This window comes from Lygodium microphyllum, chromosome 25, assembly GCF_053477565.2.
Source record: "Lygodium microphyllum isolate KBCC chromosome 25, Lygodium_microphyllum_v1.1.10, whole genome shotgun sequence".
NCBI classification, from domain to species: Eukaryota; Viridiplantae; Streptophyta; class Polypodiopsida; order Schizaeales; family Lygodiaceae; genus Lygodium; species Lygodium microphyllum.
Window position 1 is genome coordinate 41,731,546 of NC_141159.1, and position 22,631 is coordinate 41,754,176.

Genomic DNA, 22,631 nt, shown 5'->3' on the forward strand with positions numbered 1-22,631 from the left:
CCATCTTATTGAGATCCATAGTAAATCTACCCAAAGATTTCAGCCAATTGCAGCCAAGTATAATGTCAATGGGACCCATTTGTAATGCGATTAAACTCACCGATGTAGTGCACAATGAAGAAAGAGTAATAGGTACATTTGGATAGCATTGATTGCTATTTTCAAAGTCTCCATTTTCCACTTGGATTTTGAGGGATGTAGGCATATCATGAGTATTCAATTTCAGCCCATTGAGTGATTTGGAATTAATAAAGCTATGTGTGTTGCCTGTATCAATGAGTTTATGAGCGGTCCTTCCCTTGATTTGGCCTTTGAGGCATAGGGTATTGTCCCCTCTTGAACCACTCCATGCATCAAGGATCATCCAAGTAATGATCGCTCGGATCAAAAGGAAAACCATCCATTGGGTCATAAAACTCATCATGGATACTCTCTTCGTTTTCATGCTCTCTTCTTGAGTTGTTGAGCCTTCAAGTTGTGCTAGACTTCCTTCAATAGGTTCAGCATCGGAATCATCCTCAAAGATCATGCTAACCTTCAAATTTTTAGCCTTGCACTTGGACTTATGGTCAGGTGACCATTTCTCTCCACACTTGAAGCATAGTCCTTTGGCATACATTTCTTTGAGCTTGTCATTGGACACATGTTTGCCTTGGGTAGGGGGCTGAAATTTTGGTACTAATATCAGTCCTCTTTCCACAAATTTATTTTCAGCATTAGATTTGAAATTACTGCTCTGTTTTGGCCTATAAACAGTGGGAAAAGTTGGTATCCTGCTGTAGATGTTGCTGAAAACATGTGATGGCTTCCCAACATGCTGAAGATCAGTTCTAACATGCCCATAATGGCCTAATATCTTTGGAAACTATGTAGGCTAAAATGAATGCCCTGTTTTTGGCTAAAAGCCCTTGTATTTTTGTCCATAATGTTCAACCAATTGAATGGCAGCTTGCAAGGATGTAGGATTCATGGCTCCAACTTCAGAGGATAGGGTAGATTCCAAACTAAATATGTATTTGTTCAATTTGGCACTATCGGAAACTCCATGAACATACATTGAGAGGTTTAAAAACTGATTTGAGTACTCTCTAACTGAGAGACCACGTTGCTCAAGGGCATACCATTTCTTCTCCAAATGCTCCTTTTCGATGGGAGAAACAAAGACTTCAATCATGGAATTCTTCAATGCGTCCCAAGATAAGAAATCATGTCCCATCCTCGTCATATATCTCCACCAAGTATGTGCATAGCCTTCTAAATGAAGGGTTCCAAGTTTCACTTTAGCATTTTCGAGCCTTGGATAAAGGGAAAAGTACATCTCCAATTTGTCAAACCACTCCTCCAACTCCATGGGTGAAGGATTCTCTCCTTTAAAATTTGAGATGACTATTTTCTCTTTGTACTCTCTCTCATATTGAGGTGGCTGCCCATTATGGTACTGATGTCCACTATGATGTTGTTGCCCAAAAGAGTTACCAAATGAGCCTTGCCTAGGAAATTCATTATTCCAAGTTCCTTGTGCATATGGGTTTTGTTGTCCATACTGAATACCATGACCTTGTGGCTAGAAATAATGCCCTTGAGGCTGAAAATAGGTGTTGCTCACATTGGGAGGTTGTCCATCGTACCCTTGAGGTTGTCCATGCATAGGAGTGTTGAATGGTGGTTGCTGCCCACTATTTTGTTGTGGGGCTTGGCCTATTAGGCTGCATTTGAGTATGAGAATTGTGTTGTGGCTGTCCATAGGAGTTTGGGGCTGAATTCCCATGCCCTTGTTCATACCCACCAACATTTGGTTGGGGATAAAATTACTTGTAAAATGAATTGCAACCATGGATGTCTTCCTCATGCCTAGAGTTTGGTTGAACCCTCTCGTGTGGATATTGCCCATGTGGCTGAGAATAGGCCTTTGATTGATAGGGTTGGGGTTGAAACGAAGTGGGTTGAGCAAAATCTTTAGCCTTTGATGATTCCCCAATCTCAAATTGTCCTACCACCTTTGGAGTAGAAGGTTTGGGTTGCTCTTCAGCCAAATGAGAATGTGGGACATTAGGACCAGTTGTAGGTAACATCTTTTTATTAAAGATAGCCACTAGCTTGTCAATACCCATCCTCATAGCATCAAGGCCTGATTTCATGTCTTTAATATCATTTGAGAGTTGTTGTAGACTGTTAGAGTTCATAGAAGCATGAGACATCTCAACACCATTCATTGGTTGATTGATAGGGGAATGAGTGGAGCTTGTATCAACCTCTTCATTCTCATAGTGCATATGGTATATAGCTTCTTGAGAAGTATCATGTTCACTTCATTTACGTTGGTATTCTCTCATTTCTTCATTAATGGTGTCCAAAACGGTGTCTCTTTTCTTATTCCTTGCCATGAGTCGATTTCTGTCCTGTATATACAGCAAAAGAAAAACTCGATTATCTTGAGTTCTAGAGCTCCGAATAATAAATTCTTTGGCTCTGCTTGAAGCTTGAAAAGTCCCCTTTCAAACAAGCTATCAAGTGTCGAAAGTGGATAAGTAAAGGAAAATTCTGTATATATAGTTTATTGTTGTTGTCTGAAAACTCATCTGCCCAAGTTGAAAATACTCTCTGAAATAACCAAAATGACTGAGTAATCCACTGTAGACTACCAAAATCAATGATGACCTACTTGCATACTCTATCCCAACACTTCAATGCTGATCCAAAGTGTCATTTTCATACGAGACATACATCTTTCTTCCATGCATTTGCCTTCCATACATTTGCCCATTCAATGGTTGCCAAGCATTTGTCAATACATCAAGTAACCACTGCCAAATGCATCATGCTGTATACTGATTTCTTATGTCTTGAGTTTTGTACCTGCACCTAAACTTTAAATGTGTGGGATCTGAGACTCGAGGGGTGTGCAAAGTTCCCTCTCGATCCGGGTTGTGCTCCCCTTCAGGGTCCTCGTCAGTAGGGGAGGGTCACCTCTCTTTTGTCCTACCAACTCGCCTGGCATCCACTTTTCCTCGTGGGCATATACATGGCAGTTCAATGCTAGGCTCTAAAAATCAGCATGAAATGCATGGAATAGGGAAAAATTTTATTGCCCTTTTATGATATGCTAGAACTTGAATAGAATAAGCTGGAATTGAAATGAGAATGGGTAAGGGATCACCTCAGCAGTGACTCACTGCTTAACAAATCTTTTTCCACTTACCATTGGGTAGAATTTAATTATAACAAAGAAAAAAATAAGGCAACCAATCAATGTCAGGGTTAGGCAAAAGAAATTGAAAATTGGAACACTAAGAAGTGATTACTTTAGCGAATAGAAGTGGATAGGTATTGATCAATCACTATGATAGAGTTTTAGGCATTTAGAAATTATTATTTTAATTTGATGGAAGAGATTATGCAATGAGCAATCACTACATTAACCCTATAAGCTTCCATGAAATGCATTCGATTGATTGAATGGCTTTCTTAATCATCTAATCCCTCTTCAACAATTGGACTAAGCTCAGCAAGAGGATTTAAAGAGAGATTAGAAATTATTAGTGTACCTCTTTAGCTTGTAGGAGAAGAGTGTTGTTGTTGATGAAATAGCCTCTCATCAATAGTGCTTGACATCAGCAAATAGAGCTTGATCTCCTCTTCAATTTCATCCAAGAATTCCCAAATTCAAGAGTGCTCCATCAATGAATAAGCCTCAACTTCATAGACTCCCATGATTGCTCCAAATAGCTTCAAGAAAGCTAGATCTAGACCAAATCTTTCTCTACTTGTTGTAGAGCATGAATGACCAATGAAGAGAGCTCTAATATAGAATAGAGACTCCAAGATTTGAAAGAAGAAGCCAAAATTTTAATGGCATTGAAGGTACATGTTGTCCATTACCTTGCCTTGACCAATGTTGGCTCCAATCCCTTCAATCTTTGAGCCAAGTGCAGCTCCTGAATCTTTGGTTCCTTTGCTACATGCATCACCACTGTATCCATTTGTGCCAAATGGACCTATTTCACAACCAACTTCAGGGTTGTGCAATCTGGACATCTCATCATTAAACGAAATACTTCAAAAGACAGCCATAGATTGTATGGCTCCCTTGGCCATGTATGTGGGCAATGTTATATGATGCCCTCAGTTTGAAAGCTTGATGCGAGTAATGCAAGGACAACTAAGCAGCAGTACTGGCTCTCTTGTTCTAAATAATACAGCGGCAAACTTGTGCCTTATCGAAGCGATGGGTTTTCAAGTGGATCTGGGAACAAATAAAACTATTCCCAAGATATGCTCAATCAAGTCAGAGAACTTTACGGGTGGTTCATGTCCTATCACTAGTGTCGCAGAATTTGGGCAGGAAGTAAGCAAGAATGAGCTATTGGCAGCTTGCACATCTATCGATCCCTTGAAAGAATGTTGCAAGCCAATGTGTGTTGGCGCAAATCACAGTAGCAAACACAGCACACACTCGTTTATGGCGACCAAACAGATATCATAAAAGTAGCTATCAAGCTACTCAAATGGAAGCTCAAGACATGGGGATTGAAGTTATCAAGTCTTTTTGCAAGATAGAAGTCGAAGAGAGGAGATTTGATCAGCCCATAGCCATAGATTCTTGAGGGAAGCTTGAAGGGAAAGAGAAGAAACCCTCACTTCTTGAAAAGTAATCCCACTTTTACCTTCACTAAGTACTGTAGCTCTTAGTTTGTCCCACTTACTCCAAATTTTGGTCCAAATCTTGGTCACGACCTACTAATTTGACTGGAGCCCGTCATTTCTCCACAGGGTAGTGCCAAGAACCTCCATCTTCAACTCTGTTTGTAGTATACCTTCAAATATAACTCCGATTTTGATGAAATCAAGTCCTTTCACTCATCTAACTACGGTTTGCTCTCCCTAGTCTATGAAACTGGATCTAGTACAAGAAAATGACTATTGACAAAGGATCTAACTAGTGCTCTGATACCAACGTAATGAATCATTCAACCATGAAAGGAAATCTAACTAAAACTGTAATTGATATGAAAAAAACAAGAAAATAACAAAGAACTATAGCACCAAGACATCTTACCATGTATTAATGTTGATGGTTCCAAGATACATGATAGCCATGGCCAATACTTCAACTAGCAAGAAGGAAGCTAAATTCAAGAAAATAGACAACCAAATTTAGTGAATGAGCCAAAAGATCTTTTCCCTTGGCCTCTTGCCTTCTTTATTCTAACCCCCATTTTCAAAGTTAAGGGCTATTCACATAGGCAAAGGCTGAATTTACAAGGGCTGGAACTAGCATGATTCCAAGGTGCAAAAGATATCAAGCTATTTTCCTTCATGACATTTAGACATTAGTGTTAGTGTCCATGGTTCAAAAATATTAGATTTTAGTCAATTTTTAATATTCTAGATATTATCTCTTGTAAAAAAATCTACAAAAATATAGAAAACTTCTAGATTAGGATGACATGTGAAAGAAAGCATGTAGCTTTCAGCTAATTTGAGAGGATTTTATGTAAAAATAGAGATTAACGAAATCGCGCAATGCACGATCGTTGTTTTTAGGCAGTGAACAGCTCTCCGAAAGTGGGAGATGAAGGAGTGATCTGGCGAGATTCTGGCCAGGTGTCCTGGTATTTAACCCCCCTTTCCAAGCCATTGGAAGGATCGGATTGGTGATCTGAGCAGCATAGAGGAAGGTATTATTTTGTACACGTTTTTGTCTATTAGAGTTATATTTTCTCATAATGCTAAAAGAAACTGATAGGCTTCATCTCTGTTAGTATTCTTCTATATTTTCTAATTCTTTTTGGAAGTATTCTTCTACATCTTCAATCTCTTCGAAACCCTTCTCTTCCGTCTACTCCTCTCCTTGAATCTACCTTCACCCTGCTATCACTTATCTTCAAGAACTTGGCTTGAAACCTTCAACCCTTCTCTTATCTCTACCATCTCTGGAGTCTAAGCTCTTGAACCCCCATACATTCTTCTCTTGCCAAACCCTTGTGGTAACCTTCAACCCTACACGATGTGACATAGGTGAACCTGACGTGAAGGTCCGTGTAAGAGAACTCCAAGATGGGGGATTCTTCAGGAGATACTCTACAACAATTGGTGCACATATTGCAGCAGACTCAACAACAACAAATCCAAATGTTACAACAACAAAAACAAAGGCAAGAAGAAGAGAATATTGATTCCATAGCTATCAAGGCCCTAGAAGAAGTTGGGCATAAATTAAAACAATTTAATGGTCAAAATGTCTATGTTTTCATTCATTTATATATTGAGAAAATGCTCTTCTTTGGTGTACCGCAACATGCATGGAGCCGTTATTTTGCCAAACTAGCCAAGCATGGTCTTCAAGAAAGAATCCATGGTCTTTTCCAACAAGATGCGGATTGGGTTGCATTCAAAAAATCCCTACGCGAAGAATTCTTCTTAGAAAACTCTAGCCTTATGATGAAGAAAAGTTTCACTGAATGGGTTGAAAAGCCCAACAAAGGTTTAGCTGCAACAGCTCTATACCATGAATTTGAAAGAAAATTTGGACAACTTGATACTAAAGACCAACAAAGTATGGAAGGTCAAAAGATTGAATTTTTCCTTAAGGCTACAAATCCCATTCTGCAAGAAAAGCTTGCTGATTGCCTAGAAGATGCTACCTCCGAATCAGGAGTCAAGACTGCATGGGCAGATATTACTGATGCAGTTAACATGATTGCTCGAAGAGAGTGGATGTGACTAAGATTGGGCTCTACTTCAACTTCAAAAACTCCATTGATGGAGCTTGTTCCACCTTCAAAATCCCCTATTCCTTTAACTAATCAACCAACTCTTTCTTCTTCTATTCCTTCTAAAAATGATGTCATGGATGAACTTATTAAAAGCATGTGTGACCTTCATTTGAATCTTACAGAAATTAGTTCAAAATTAGAGAAGCTAGCTGTCAAAGTTGAAGAACGAGGACGATCATCAACTCAAAGACCCATGAGAGAAGGCTTTAAGAGGCATTGTATTTGATGTGACAGCCAACAACATGACAAGAGGGAGTGTTCTGCCTTCCGTGAGGCTAAAGCACAGAAGCTTGTCTTTTGGAAAGATGGAAAAATCCATGCAGCTGAAACTGGTCTTCCACTGGAGCCTAATTTTGACAATGGTAGAATGAAGAAAAGATTAGAAGATTTAGCTGTAAAGAATGCCTATGCAACAATTGATGCATCTATCTATGGGTTGCAAATTGAGCCAACTAAATCAAGTTTGAAAGTATGTAAAGCTAATGTGCAATCTAAAGTATGGATGCATGCACTAGATCAAATGGAACATGGTAAAGCAGCCAAAGAAGGTTTGGTTAACACCAGTCATTCGAGGAATAACTAGTTGGAAAGAACCAATAGATTCTTTTTTCGCCTTTGCACATTTGGCTGACATCAATCATAAAGAAGTCTTGATTGAAGAAAAGAGAAGAAGAGAAGATGAACCAGGGCCTTCCTCTTCTGTCCCTCCAAAACGGGTAATTAGAAGAACGCTTGAACAACCAAAGCTTGCTGAAAATAAACCCCAGATCAAGAGATGGAAGATGCACCACAAACAAAGAAGACTGAAGGAAAGAAAAAAGGCAAGCAGCGAGGCTACAAATTGCAGTCTGACATAGAATCTGCAACCGATCTCAAAGAAGTCCTAGAAGAACGAATTCTAGGCATCAAAATTGAATTCACCTCAGGCAAAATTCTTGGAATTGCCAAACGTGAATTCCATGATGTAATTATTAATGTAATCAAAAGGAAAAGACAATATGTTGGTGATGAAGCTGAAAAAACAGTGCATACTTTTTTGCAAGTTCTTCAAGTTTTTGTCTAGGATAAAGATAAGCTGACTTCACAAGGAATTCATCTTGAAGCAGTTAAAGAATTAATTGCAGCAATTGAAGATGAAGATAAAGAAAAAATGAATGCAAAATTTAAAGAAGTGAAAGTTGAAAATGTAATGGTCGGCTGGTCCAAACCAGTTGGGCAGCCCACCTCTCAAAAAGAAGGCCGTCTCTATAGCACATGCATGAGGAGGAAGAGGCTCAGTCCATTCCAAGCAGTCACTACTCCCGTACGCATTGGGCAATAGCAACAACAGAGATAGTTATCGAAATTGGAGAAAAAGAAATGCCATGTATTGCACTCTTAGACCATGGCTCAAAGATAAATGTCATGGCAAGGAGTCTCTATGAAAGTGGCGAATGGCCCATAGATGTTGATCCAGGATGGCGAATGAGAGCTTCAAACAACTCTTTTGGAGATTCATATGCTACATATCCTAATGTGCAAGTAACTATTGGAGACATAAAAGATAATTTTCACTTTTTTGTTCAAGACTCTTGTAGTTACCCTGTCATTCATGGGCAACCTTACATTTCTAAAGCCCACTTGGAAACAAAAGCTATTGATGATGGTTCTTCCTATGCTCGACATTCAAAGCAAGGATAATGAATAAGCTGTCCAATTTCTTACTATGTGTGTTAACCATCATCGAAACAGAGATCGACTGCGTGATTATCATGTGCCTCCTAATGCCTGAGAATTCAATGGTTTTTGGGCTACATTATTATAATAGGAGGCTATGGTAGTGCATCATGTAAAAAGATTGAACCTCCTTATGCTACAGAAACTGTGTCTCTAGCAAATTTGTATGTATGTGCAGCCAATAGTATGGGGGCTGTTATAAGTCTCTTCCAACCATGACTAAGGTTGAAAGAAAATATTTATGTCATATTAAAAAGGAGCTGAAAAATTACGACATGATGGCTAAAAATGAAGATATTTCTGGCATTTTTTTTGGGCTGATTACTATTGACACATTGGGTGAAATATATGCAATTGCTCATGCAAAATATCAGGCAGAAAATCAATCCATAGAAGTATGTACATTGGATTTTTATCAAACAACTCAAGAATTTGTTGAACAGGAAGACATTGGTTTACTCAATAAGGTTGAAGCACAAGTGGAGACAAAATACAAGATGATGGATAAGAAAGTCAAACCTGTGGCAGCCCCACTGCCTCTTGAAAGTGAAGGGATAGCTGGTAGGGCAACAAATCAGCCAAGTCTTTGTGATCCTTCCAACATTGGTCACAAGTTCACATGTGAAAGTATAAAAGAGCTCAAAATAGGTGAAAATTCTTTCCTTTCACAGGCTTAAAAACACTCTTTTATGCAAATGCTAATGAAACATGAAAAAACTTTTGTATTTCAACCAAGTGAAATAGGTTGTGTAGATCCAAATATTGTGGCTCCTATGGTCTTTTTTACAGTCCTACATGTGCCTTGGAACCTCAAGCCTATTCCTGTTCCAAGGGCGCATTTGCCCAAATTACTAGAACTTCTAAATGAAAAGATTAGAATGAAGATTTTAGAATCTTCTTCAATGCCCTACTCAAACCAATGATTTACCATGCCCAAGAAAAATGGATCTTTACAATTCATTCAAGATCTACATCATGTTAATCGTGTCATAATCCGAAATGTTGGTTCGGGTTCAATTGTTGATGAGTTTGCTAAAGCTTTTGCAGGTAGAGCAACTTATTCTATGGGCGACTTATATTCAGGATATGACCAATTTTAGCTTTCATTAGAAAGCCGAGACATTACCATAATGAAGACACCTCTTGGATTGGTCTGCATGTGCACTCTACCACAAGGTGCAACAAACTCTGTAGCCCATATGATGAATGCCATGCACAAAGTCTTAAGGGACTTTATTTCACAACTTACTCTTCCATTTCTTGATGATGTACCTATCAAGGGATGTGAAGTCAAAGAAAAGAATGAGGAGCTTGACAAAGATGGCTGCAAGACATTTGTAGTTAACCATATTCATGATTGTGACAGGATTTTGACAAGGCTAAAAGAGGTACATCTTACCCTTTCTAGAGCTAAATCTATTTTTGGAGTAGAAGAAGTCCTAGTGGTCGGTCATCTATGTGGCCCCTATGGACGCAAACCTTCTCCAATCAAGATGGATGCCATTAATAGAATGCAAGAAAAATGCAAAAATGTTTTAAAGGTGAGAAGATTTATTGGCGCATGTGTATTATATCTCATATGGATACCACATTTTGCTCATGTAGCCAAAAATCTTTATCAATTATTAAGAAAAGGCCAAAGATTCTCTTGGGGTAATGAGCATACTCTCACTATGTGTAAATTAAAGAAGCTGTTAATTTCAACCCCCACTCTCAAAAGAGTTGATTATTCAAATCGTCAACCCATCAACCTTACTATGGATACAAGTCCCATTGGGATAGGATGGGCTGTTGGCCAAGAGGATCTTGAAGGTAACAGGTATGCAATTCCTTTTGGAGAAAAAGCTCTCAATGAACGTCAAAGAAGGTATGCACAAGTAAAAAGGGAATTGTGGGGAGTTGTAACAGCATTAAAGTGTGATCATGAATACTTTATAGGTACTTCCGTAGTGGTAGAAACTGATTGTCTTCCACTCTTGGGCATGATTTTCAACTGCTCTACACCCAACATTGCTATGCTAAGATGGATTGCATATATTAAATCTCTCAACCCCGAATTAAAGCATATTGCAGGAAAGGTGAATCCACTTGTTGCTGACATGCTATCATGTGCAAGATATGACAATGAAGAAGAGCTTATGGAAGAAGATGAAGCCGAGGAATCTATACTTGCTGATTTCATTCCATGGCTACTGAAAATACATTTTCAGTTATTGCATATACTAGTCCAAAGTTGAAAAAAACAGGATGGTCAACTAGAAGCCAGCATGCTCATTGTATTGCTCAAGTTCTAGTTCATTTTCTTGAAGAAGATTATGAAGAATATTAGCTAAAGATTGGCCAATATTTGAGCAAAATGAAGAAGAAGGAGACTTGCATTGATGAGGAGTTCAAGCATATCAAGAGGAAAGCTTATGGTTTTTTTCTTAAAGAATGACATCTATGGAAGCATGCAAAGAAGAAGAAAGGAGCGTCTATCCGAGTTTTAGGTAACAAAAGATTGCAAAAACACATAGTGAAAGAATTTCATGAAAGCCTGTGGGTTGGCCATAGAGGCATTTGGGGAACCTTTAGTAAAGTCAAAGAAAAATATTGGTGGCAAAACATGTATCAGAACATAGCACATTTTGTTGAAACCTATTATGTGTGTCAAATGTATTCTATGATTAAGCATCGAGATGGGTTACAACCGACTTATCCCTTGTCTATACATTATAGATGGGTTATTGATCTTGTAACCATGCCTACCGGAATATGGAATATGCGGTATTTAGTGCTTGCAAGAGAGGATCTAACCAATCAAGTTGAAGGCAAAGCCTTAACAACCAAATCCACTCAAGTTGTTTGTCTTTTTTTATTTGAATAAGTGTTTTGTAGATATGGTTGTGTTGGTAAAGTAACTACAGATAGAGGAGAGTCGGATGTTGATGAGGCACGCAACTTCTTTGCTCAATTGGCTATTAAGTTGGCTTTAACGTCAGCCTAGAACCCTAAAGGAAATGGAAAGAGTGAGAGAGGTTATCAACCTATTCTCAAAGCTCTAGCAAAGTCTTGTAGAGGAAAGATCAAAGAATGGCCTAAAATGCTACCTTTTGCATTATGGGCTAACCGGACTACTCACAATTCAGTGACTGGCTATATGCTAGCTGAACTTATGCATGGACAACAACCAATTATGCCAATTGAAAAATCTATTTTAACATGGAGTCTTCTACTTTGGGAAGAAGGCATCAGTAGAGAAGAGTTGCTAACTTTGCGCATATGGCAGCTAGAAAGAAGACTTGAAGATGTTCAAGCAGCTATTGAGAAGCTAAAGACAACAATACTAAATAACAGAAGAAGATTTGATAAGAGACATCAACTTCGGCCAAGAGCAATTCAAGAAAATGAATAGATGCTTGTTTATGATAGTAGCTTAGACAATCAATACAGTGCTTCTAGGAAGATGCTGAAGCGTTGGTTTGGCCCATATGTGGTAAAGGTCGTTCATGACAATGCCACATATTCATTAGCTGAATTGGATGGAACAAGCATGAAGATACCCATAGCTGGAAAAAGAATCAAGCTCTTCAAAAGAAGAGAAAGTTCAACATATGAGCTAGAAGACTTGAATATAATTCAAGAGCATGAAGACATAGAGGAAGAAGAAGAGGCAGAAGATGAAGACATTGACATGGCAGAAGATACTTCTTCTGACACTGCAAATCTGTATAAGACTTTGGCACATGCCAAAGGATGTGCAAGTTAGAAGGGGGTGGATGTCTTGCCACTGCGTGCACACTGTGTAAAAAAATCTAGAATGTGGCTTCCTTTTAGATTTAGAGAGCCAATGCCATTTTAGACATTAGTGCTGGTGTCCATGGTTCAAAAATATTAGATTTTAGTCCATTTTTAATATTCTAGATATTATCTCTTGTAAAAAAATCTACAAAAATATAGACAACTTCTAGATTAGGATGACATGTAAAAGAAAGCATGTAGTTTTCAGCTAATTTGAGAGGATTTTATGTAAAAAGAGAGATTAGAAAAATTGCACAATGCCCGATTGTTGTTTTCAAGTAGTGAAGAGCACTCCGAAAGTGGGAGATAAAGGAGTGATCTGGCAGGATTTTGGCCAGGTGTCCTGGTATTTAATCCCCCTTTCCAAGCCATTGGAAGGATCTGATTGGCGATCTGAACAACATAAAGGAAGGTATTATTTTGTACACGTTTTTTTCTATTAGAGTTATATTTTCTCATAATGCTAAAAGAAATTGACAGGCTTCATCTCTGTTAGTATCATTCTATATTTTCTAATTCTTTTTGGAAGTATTCTTCTACATCTTCAATCTCTTCGAACCCCTTCTCTTCTGTCTACTCCTCTCCTTGAATCTACCTTCACCTTGCTGTCACTTATCTTCAAGAACTTGGCTTGAAACCTTCAACCCTTCTCTTATCTCTACCATCTCTGGAGTCTAAGCTCTTGAAACCCCATACATTCTTCTCTTGCCAAACCCCTGTGGTGACCTTTAACCCTACGCGCTGTGACAACGACTTGATGATTAGAGTCTCTCAATGTTTAATGATCGGGATACTTGGCCCCTATTCAATGTTTGGGGTTTCCTCCTATTAGTGGGTTCATTCATCTTATCTTATCTTAGTGAATTCCTTGTTATTAAAAACAATCTTCAATGTTACAAGCTCTCATATGCTAGTGGTGTGCTCCTCAAAGTGCACTATTTGAAATTAGGCTTTCAGCTTCTCTGTGCATGTCTAATGTTTAATTAATGTTGTGTGCGAATCCAATGAAAACATTACAGTGCAGTATGCACTTTTCCTTATTCTTTTGTGCATTTAACAACCACTCTAGCTGGTTTGTTTTGGTCTCTACAGTGTCCTACACGTGTGGTTTGAGGGGAAGTAGATTTGGTCGATTAGTCCAAGTCTCTATAGGGACACGGGGTTGAGGGTTAGTGATGTGGTCATTTTCTAGACCGTCGGATCTTAGCTCTCGAGTCAAATGGATTTATTTTCCCATTCACTCACTTGGGGATCCAGGTGGGTGTCCCATAGCTAGCGCTGGCCTCTACATAGTCCAGTGAGGTCAAAGTTTATTAGAATTTGATGTTTTATTTTCCTATCCAATTTGCAAGTTTCTTCATTTGATTCACAGACTCGGACGTCCAATTCTAGCTTGTCTAATTCAGGGCTATCTAATTCCGGCCATCTAATTTTGGATTGTTTGAGTTCAAGTCAAGTGGCTGATTTTGGCCCGGATTGTCCAAGTCCAAGTGGCCATCCAATTTTTGGGCCGTTGTCTGAGCTGGTCAAATTTGTCCAATCTAATGATCCATTTGCATTCAATTTTGAAAATCGAATGACTTCGAGGTAGTCAGACAATCCGATTATTCTAGGAATCGGACTATCCGAACACAGTAGCAAAAGTCCCAGAATGACGAACATCTCACCAAAACTCACACGTGCCTAGATCAATCTTCCAACTATGATCCTAGAAGCAATTGACCAACACAAAGGCACACTCAAAGCTTACCTGTAGGGCTCGAAGGCGTGGTGATGAAGATTACCAAACAACCATGAAATGGTTTCCAGCCCTATAGCTCTCTCTCTCTCTCTCTCTCTCTCTCTCTCTCTCTCTCTCTCTCTCTCTCTCTCTCTCTCTCTCTCTCTCTCTCTCTCTCTCTCTCTCTCTCTCTCTCTCTCTCTCTCTCTCTCTCTCTCTCTCTCTCTCTGTCAAGCTCTCTGAACTCAAAAATGAAAAATGAGCTCTCTCTTTTTCCTCTTGGCTTCTTAAATCATTTCTCTCTTACCCTCTTACTTCCCCCTTCTCTCTCTTTACTGTCCTAATGCCTTAAAGCTCTCTTTTGCCCTATTTTGGGCTTGCTATTATAGCAAACACCTTACTGTGTATTTCTCTATTTTTCTTGATTTTTCCTTACCTAAATGCATTCAAATCACAAGCAACCACTTACAGTAATCCAACCTACTTACCTAAATCCAAAAAACCAAAAAAAACTTACTTGCAAAGGAGATTGAATATCTCTTCAACTCCCTCACTTCCTACCTATCTCACGCACTGGCTTGAGGCAAACCCTACTTCAATGCTCGATTTGGAGCACATGAGAACTCAAAGATTGAATCCATTTGCCCTGGCAATGGAACCAAAATGTGGGAGCTTCTTGCTCCACCGCCAAGACCCACAAGCCCCTTATCGTTTCAAGTGTTTCAAGCTAAGTGCAATGTCTACCTCTCACATAGTGTACACGCTCTCACACCTACAAGTGTAGTGAGCCTCCATGCTCGATCGAGTTGCCTCCTCCCTCAAGCACTCCGATAGCTCCACGATTCAAGGTGCAAGCTCAAGTAAGCTCGATCCTCAAACTCCATGCTCAATGCTCCATTTCCATGCAAGACAAGAGAAGAGAAGAGAAGAAGAAGAAGAGAAGAGAAGATGGAGAGCTTATCCACCACAGTCCCTCACCCTCACACACTCACTTCCTCACTCCCTCACACTCCCTCTCTCAAGCACAAGCTCAAGCAAGCAAGAACGAGAAGAAGAATAGAAGAGAAGAGCTAGCTTTGGCCATACATAAGAATGAGCTTCTTCATTCACTTTTTATTTTTTATACAAAACCCTAACCCTAATCCCCTTAAGGCGCCCATACTTTTTTTACATGCCTGGCCATTTTAGTCTAGGTCCTCTTTTCCTATTCCCTTCCTATCTACATTGTGCCTTCACCCATGCCCATAGACATTTACAAATTGCACAGGAGGGAGCCCGGTGCTCTTTTAGAAGGATTTAGAGTGTGCTTTTAATTTTAAAATGTGCCTTTCCTCTTTTGTGCTTGCCTTGAACTTTGAAGGTTGTCCTTGCACTTTTGGCCTTTTTTCCTCCTATTTCTTCAATTGAGGCTAGCTTTTTTTGCTTTGTCATGTGTCTTTTAAATTTTCTTTTTGCTTTCTTTGCACTAGGGTCAACATCTCCTAAAAATAGATTTTATCCCAATCGTCATGTGAGTCATTACAAAGCATGACTAGTTGCACGAGGCTTCTCCCAAAAGTTTGGTATAGATTACATAGAGACATTTTCTCCCACTCTTCGATTGGCAACCTTTTAAACATTACTTGCTCTTAGGTGTTCTTTGGACATGGAGATTGATCAAATGGATGTTTAGACCACATTTCTTAATGGGTACTTGGATGAAGACATATTCATGGCACAACCCCCTCTTTTTGTGGATCCTCAATGGCCTGCTTATATGTGCCATCTTCAACGTTCTTTTTACAGGTTAACGTAATCACCTTGTCTTTGGAATGCTTGGTTTGATTCCTTCATGCCGTTAGGTAGATTTCAATGCCTAGTTTCTCATGTTTCCATATACATGCACATCCAGGGCTCTACTCAAGTTTTTATTGCCTTATATATTGATGATCTTCTCCTTCTAGCTTCTAACTATTATGCACTTGCTCAAATTTAATGGAAGCTTATTGGTGCATTTGCTATGATCAATGGGAAATTTATCCTATATTCTCAGTATGCAAATCCAGTAACACTACCTTCAAGAACACTCTAGATGTCTCAATGGAAATTTTCTGAAGATATACTCACCAAATTTCATAGCTCTAATTTTACACATGTCTTACTCTACTTCCAACTAGCTACTACAAAGATCTATTTCAATCTAAAAGTCATGGCTAGTCTAAATGGGTGAAGACTTATCATAACACTAAATACATGAGTATCTTGGGAAGTTGTTAACCCTCAAACGAACAAGGCCAAGGAAAAAGTGAAACAGAATACGAAGGCACACCAAGCAAAATATGGAAACACAAAAAGTGCAGGAAAATCCTAAATCAAGGAGAAAAGCACACGAGAAAATGTGCAAGTCAATTCTTTTGTAAAAGAGCACAAGGCGCACCATGATTTATTTTAAGAGTACCATGCAATTTGTAAAGGTAGACGGGTGGTAGGAAGGAAGCTAGGAAGAGAGGAGGACAATGGAAAAAAGGGATCTAGGCTATGACTGGCCATGTAAAAAAGGGGATAAAGGGATGACCGCCCAAAAGGGATTTAGGGTTTTGTATATAAAGTTGAAAAGTGAATGAGAAGCTCATTCTTGTGTGTGGCCAAAAGTAGCTCTTCTTCCTCTTCTTCTTCTTCTTCTTCTTCTTATTCTTGCTTGCTTGCTTGAGCTTGTTTTTGGGAGTAGAGGGAGTGTGAGAGTGTAAGGGAGTGAGTGTGTGAGGGTGAGGGACTGTGGAGGAGAAGTTCTCCATCTTCTCCTCTCTTCTTCTCTTCTCTTGTCTTGCTTGTGGCAATGGATCTTGAGGATGGAGCTTGCTTAAAGCTTGCACTTGGATTGTGGAGCTAGTGAAGTGCTCAGGAGAGGAGGTAACTCGATCGGGCATGGAGGTAAGCTCACTACACCCGAGAGATGGATATAGCGTGTCGACTATGTGAGAGGTAGCCATTAGTACTCGGCTTGGAATGCTTGAAGCAATAAGCGGTCCATGGGTCTTGGCGGTTGATCGCCTTTACATTTTGATTCTGTTGCCAAGACCAACAGATTCAAGTCTTGAGCACTTACGCGCTCCAAATCGAGCATCGCAGTAGGGTTTTCTCCGAACCGGTGCTTTAGGTAGATAGGTAGGAAGCGAGGGAGTTCGAAGAGGTATTCAATCTCCTTAGCAAGTAAGTTCTTGGTTTTTTGGATTTGGAAAAGTAGGTTGGAGTAGTGTAGGTATTTTCTTTATGAATTTTGCTTATATTTATGTAGGATAAAATCAAAACATTTGAGCATGCAGTAGGGTTTTCTGTTGATGTATAACAGGCTAAAACAGGGAAAAGAAGGGCAAAAAATGAAATGTTTGGGTTAAATGTTGGTAAGGGGAGCAAGGCTAAGGTGAATGCAGGCCTGGGCAAGGTAACAAGAGGCCAAGAATGGCAGGAGAGACCTCAGTTTTGCATTTCAAGGATTCGGGGAGCTGGAGAGAGAGAGAGAGCTTCATTGCATGGACCTACTTTGATTTTTCCATGAAGAAGTTATTTGCCCATTATAGATACTCCCACACCTTCTTCTGCATGAGTAGCTAGGACGTGGAGGTACTCGACCAGTATAGAAAGGCTCAATCATTTGGCGCAATGACTTTTATGCAAGTCTGATGAAAAAGGCGTCATGTTTGGCCCATCTGAGTGACGGTGACTCTGGGCCGAGTCCTAGAATCGGTCTTCAGACCACCTGACTCGGACACCAATCACTCGAACCACTTGACTCGAACACTCATCGTGCGACCTGTCCGAGAGTCAACCATTCGGACCAACTTGATATTCGGCCCTCGGCCTTGCCGACTTTGCCTAACCCCACTCAAACAAGCTGACATTCGACCCCCGACCAAATTCACCAGTCGAACTAGCTTTGCACTCGGCCCACCTGACTCAGCCCTTAGTCATTCGGCCTGAACCCCCCATTCGGACAAATCACTTAACCTTCTACCCGAGCGATTCGGCCCTTTCTCATTCGGCCCTCGACCATTTAAATGGGTTGACTTGGACATTCAGCCCCTACAATTTAGACCTATTGAGCCGAATTGTATTTTTTCAAATATTTAACTTATAGACCCTGAAACCAACCTAGAGACCATATAGAGCTAAAAGCACATCATAGATATATCACTAGATTGAAATCTAGAGCAAGTAGTTCAAAATTTAGCTATGAACGGTCCATCAAATCATGCATGGTGTTTACCATAACGGCCCTGCGGGCCAGGGGGATTGCCCCCCCCCCCCCCTCGAACCCCCGCAGAGGATGCTCTACCCCCTCCACACCTCCCCCAAGTAGGTTGGAGAGAAAATGCACGTCGTGACAGGTCCTCCTAATTGGATCCTAGTGTAGTAATGGCTCTGTAGAAGCATAGACTCTCACTTGCAAAACAACAACCAAAAGCCCATACACGAACAAAGACAAACAGAGACCCTAGAACCTCAATGGGCCAATCTAGCCAACAAGGCAAAAAGGCCATACCACAAATGTGCAGGTTGTGTTCAGATTACATCTAGTCAAAGCAAAATGCAACAACATCAAGCTACAACTGCAAGGATGACTAGAAATGACAGCCCTATCGATAGATGCACCTTGAATGGCGATGCACAGACAACCGAAGACACTAGTAGAAAATCCACATTTAGTTGTGTAGTCAGGGACTCAGTATCAGAAGGCTTGAATTTATAAGCCAAGACCCATAAGATGAAGTAGTACCACCTGCTTATCTTAGGGTCTCACCGCAAAAAGAGAGCATAGTGTCGATGCCCTCATCAATGAAGGAGCAGAATTTAATGTCTTGACCTATGAAGCATGGACCCTACTAGGCCAACCACAGCTCACACTGACTGATGTAACTCTTAATCCTTACGCACGACACCCACAAGCACTTATAGGAAAGTGTAAAATCTTGGTAACTATTGAGACTGAAAGGTTGCCTATCCTATTCCATGTCCCTCCAAATAGTGCTCATTATGGAAAGGAAATCCTCCTTGGAACACCCTTTAAAAGGGCAACGAAGTGTGAGGCTGATTATGTAGCACAGAGGATACACTTGACACTATTAGTTGTGAGGATAATCACAACCTTTAGTAAGGGTGACTCATCAAATCTCGAGGGAAAGACAAGGAACATTGCGACATGCCAAGCAAGCCTAGTGATGAGAGCAAGGACTTTTTGAAAGAGTTACTACAAGCGCATGTTGAATAGAGAGAACGAGTGAGTGAGGCCATGCTTGAAGCGAGAAGGTTAGGAGACAATGCCAAGGGTAGGCTTTGGACTTATAAATATCGTAGAAGATTAAAAAAGAAGCCCAATCCTTATAGACAAAAGTATTGATGGAAATCCAACACAACGCCACAATGGATATCCAAAGTGTTGCTATGTGCTCAAGGATATTCCGCAAGTAATCGATGGATTCGGGTACCCAAACCCTCGACTAAACCATCTCTGTCAGTTGTTGACAAATAGGATGTATCGAGAGTGAAGAAGTGCATGAGGAAATCTAAATGAAAAAATAAGTCTTGAGTCAAAAACATTGGAGTGACCGAGCCCCTCACAATTGAAATCAAGGCAAATGGGACTAGTCGAAGGGTAGATCCTCAACCTAGTGTGCTTAACAAGTAGATAGCAGATGTAATCATTGAGGCTACACAAAAGCCACTAGTGCCTAAGGAGCCTTTGATTTCCCAAGAGGATAACGAGCATCATAGGCACAACATTGCTCATGGTAAGGTTAATTTCTCAACAAAGCAAATGGCAGAATCATCTAACAGCCATCACGAGCAAATCTTCCAGCCAATGTCAAAGCCACTTAGGAGTCCCAAGTCTCCTACACCCTCTTTCCTTAAACGGACACAGGAAGCACAATAGCAGTCATCAAGTGCAACTGCTCAATCCCAATCTCTATCTCCATCTAAGCTTCCAAATGTTCAAGAGGTGGGACATGACACCAACCTTAATTCTCAACCTAGGATATGCTTATACCATCCACCATGGCTAGCTCAACTGATGCTCGATCTGCATAAGTGCTTGCTCAAAGGGCAACAAGAGACACGATCACTTTCGATCTGCCTAAGGACTTGACACTGCAATCCACCGATGGGTGGCCAGAGTCCACTAAACTAGCTGCTACTGCTTCCAATTAGGAATCAGATGAGGAGCTAAATGGAGGGGAATTAGCTAAAGAGCTAGACTCTCCAAAAAGAGAGGTAATTGTACCCTCACAACCTAGCGAGGCTATTCAGCAGGTCACAGCTACGTCTCATGAGAACACACCAGAGAAAGAGAGAGCTAAGGCCAACCAAGCACATCAACGGCTGACCTAGTTCAAGATCCTGAGTCTTTAAGGGATACACCTTCATTGCCCAAGAACAAGAAGAGAAAACAATGAAAACAACGATAGTTACAAGTGATTGTGGATGCCAAGAAGATTGGGACCAAGAGCACAGAAGGGCCTGGGGATAAAGCATTGAGCCCACCCACTAAGAAACCCATTGTCATCTCTCCTAATAGTGGTGAAACCTCAGACACATCTGTGTGGTCCTAATAAGTCAAAGAAACCATTACCATCAATGGCTGCTTGCAACACTCAATCCACCGACAACAGAACTTACATTTACCAATCAAGAGTGGATACAACACTGTCACATTAGATTGACAGAACTATACCGGTCACATCCAAGGAGAACCATGTCACAGTAGTAGCAAAACCTCAGGAAAATCACGAAAACCCCGAGAATATAAGAAATACTAGCATTGACCGATCTTGCTCATCTAGACTTGACCCCCCAGCTATACTAAAGCCTAGAGAAACTCCTAGAACCTTGCAGGAGATAGCTACCGAGCAAGCCTTCATAGAACATAGAAGTGTCACCGAGTGCTTGACCGAGTTGGACGCTAAACTCAAATTATTTGCACGCGTCTACATCCTTGCAGACATGGGCACATTCCCTAAGGAGCAACTTGAGGAATACTTGCCATGTCCTCTATCCTAGGAAGAGTAAGAATGTCTTGATGATGAGCGCTATGACACGCTCCTACATAAGCGCATGCAACTCATCCTAGACGAGGAGGCTAATGAACTACGCTTATCTATGACATTCAACGAAGCGCTTTGCCAACCAAATCTCTTAGAGATAGAGCAACTTAAGTAACAATCAAAGGGTGGAAGTCAATTTGAAGAACGTTGGTTTGAAAACTGCGTTACGATGGCCGAACTAGGAGCCCAGATTATGACGAGTCTAAGAGGACCGATTGGCCAAATGGCGGTCTCAAAGAGACCCAACCTATGTGGTGCCAACTTCCTTCTGAGTACTAACTGCTATTTGGGGTATGGACTTAGCCAGAACTAGCCAAGAAAACTCTCTAGCTGATAAGGTTCTCACTGAGGAGGAGCTACATGTTGGGAGTAGACTTGGATAAGGTACCATGCTACTAGATGTTGCAAAACATATGTTATTATCAAGTAGGCTACCACGAGTACTAGATGTGTGTGTCACACTCCAGTAAAATCCTAAGTTCTACAATTGGTTTTTATCCCACGAAGTGACATGGATTCATAAACGTGTACATAAATAAACAATGAGTTTTGAGATTGTGCATAGATAGAACCAACACACACAAGCAATGATTGTCAAGCACAAGGAGAAAAGTTTGGGTTTGACAGGCTAAGCTCCTGAAGTCCTCCTCTCACCACACATCTAGAAGTTGTGTGACCGTTCCTGCCTCCGGGAGAGGGCATGCAGCCCTCACTACTGTTATGCGAAGCCCTAACCAACACCTCTGAGGATGTAGACGGGGCACCATCTCCTTCTACATGCTTTCCCTCATTTTTTATCTATCTTTTCGGAGAGGGCTGTGCCCCATTGCTTCACAGCCACTCCGAGCAACTTAGCATAGGAAAAAATCTACTACTACCGACTGGAATCTGCCCCACAATTGAGCCAAGGGAATATCATCACAGGGACCGACCCTCTACAGCAAATATTGCATGCCTTGCACATCACCCCTCTTCATCATATGCTCCTGATAACTCACTGTTTAATTCCTTTCATGTGAATAGCTCTATCATGCCTTAGTCTGACCCTTGGTTCACATTTTGCAGGTCCCTCCATACGAATCCGTCATGGAGCACACAATGCCGTTGGCGTGCAACGAAGCTCTCTGCCATAGAAGAGAGCATACAATACAAGCGCCTCCACCAAAACGCTGCATGCCTACCCTAAAGAGGTATGCACCTAGACGAGGACCAAAATGACACCCCCCAGGACAAAGTCAAAAAATCCCCAAGTTAGGAAGAGGAAGGCTCAAGGGAAAGCCCGAGGGGTGGCAACCCCTGCCATGCAAGCCCTCACCAGACGCTCGGGAACTAGGTGCTCAAAAGAAGAGAAGGAAGCTAAAAAAAAGAGGGAATTTGATTAATTATTTAAAAGTATTCTTGAAACGGCAATGGCCAGGGACTACACCATTTGGGTCCCAACCGATATCTCCCCTGCGTGGCCTGATAGGAGCCCCTTACCAGCAATGCCCCCGTAGCCTCATCACCCGGACTCACCCTGCCTCTCATACAAATAGAATAGCCCTGTGTTGTATAAAATGCTTA